Raw genomic sequence first — 1,566 nt, 5'->3', positions numbered from 1 at the left:
AAAAAAAAAAAAAAAAAAAAAAATTAAATAAAAAAAAAAAATATATATATATATATCACATTTTGCACTTGAACAACTGACAGAGGGAAAAAACTTAAGGAGAAAAGAATCTATAATGTCTATTAGTTGCTTTGTTGTCATGTTTGCTAAATGTCAAAGCTTCCCAAGGAAACAAATATGCCTAGAAATATATTTATAAGCAGTCAATCAAACGGGCATGTTAAATTTGCGGTGTCAACGTTGTAACATTACAGCTGCTTTGCAGAAATAGTTGCACAAGGCAGCTTGGATATCACGGGGCATCAAAGAAACTAGAGAGAGAATCTTTTTGAATTCAAGGTTTTTGCCCTGGATGGTTCAGTTTTGTCCTTGGAAAATAAATCTTCACCTGGTATTATTAAGAAACTGCAGTTCAGGGGAACAAATGGAATCAATGCTCTTTATTTTCTTTTAAGAGTACTCAGGAATCACAAGGGACTGATAGCCAGAGTATTAAAAAACAAAATTAGATTTCATCTAGGTACCTGGACATGGCTCTTTCCTTTTGTTTTATTGGATTAACACCCTATTGAAAGAGAGACAACACTTCCAGTCACAAAACACTGCTCGGGAATGAAGTACAGAAAGTAAACTTGATGAAGGAGTGCTCAATTTTCCTTTCAGGAGTACTGCCTTAAGAAAAAAAGAAATGGGGGGGGGGGGGAAATGACAAATACAGCTGGCAAGGACTCTTTTTTTTTTTTTTTTAATCCCTTTCTCTCTTTCACCATCCTACCTTTTCCCTTCCTCCTAAGAAGCAAAGTTAGAAGAGAAACCTCCTGCATGCAAGGTGGCAGGAACAGGACACAAGCATCATGTTGCAAGTCTCAGAGGAGACCAGGATTTCAACAGTACAGACCATCTCCTTTTAGCTGCTACCACCCGTGCATTTGGGGTTTGGGACAAAACGGATGCCTCGTGGTTACGCGCCCCTCGACCACCAGGCATCCAAAAAGAAACCTTATAAGGGGTATGCTGTCCTTCCTCCCCCTGTAAGGCTTCTTTTTGTTTTAATATAATATGCATATAAATAATATTTAAATAAGAACTGATGCCTTGTGGTTCTGTGCCCCTTCCCCCCCGTGAGGCTTCTACCTATATATCAAAAGAAGCCCTACAAGGGGAAGGGGCAGCAGTTTGTCCCGACTCCCCACTGTGCATTTCAGAAGCGCCCGCGCCCCAAGGCCGGGGGAGAAGTCAAGGCTCCCGGGCGCGAGCGCCCCAGCACCCGCGCTCCCCATCACTTGCTCTCAAACTCTTACGCTGAAGTGGAGGCAGCCGCGCCGCCCCGGCAGGAGCGGGAGGAAAACCCGCCACGTCCCCGAGCCCGGGGCTGCTCCGCGGCCAGCCGCCGGGGCGCTCGCGGGGATTTGCACGGCGTGGGGGAGCAAGGGAGAGAGCCAAATGCTCCGGCTCGGAAGTGGCAGCTTCCCCGGCCGGGCCGGGCCGGGCCGGGCTCTGCAGCTCGCGGCGCAGCGGCGGGGGTCCCGCGCCCCCGGGCAGGGGCGAAGGCGGCGCAGCCCCGGG

Source organism: Gavialis gangeticus, unplaced genomic scaffold (genome assembly GCF_001723915.1).
Source record: "Gavialis gangeticus isolate Ggan-Ray unplaced genomic scaffold, GavGan_comp1, whole genome shotgun sequence".
NCBI lineage: Eukaryota > Metazoa > Chordata > Crocodylia > Gavialidae > Gavialis > Gavialis gangeticus.
Note: the sequence above shows the minus strand (reverse complement) of the source record.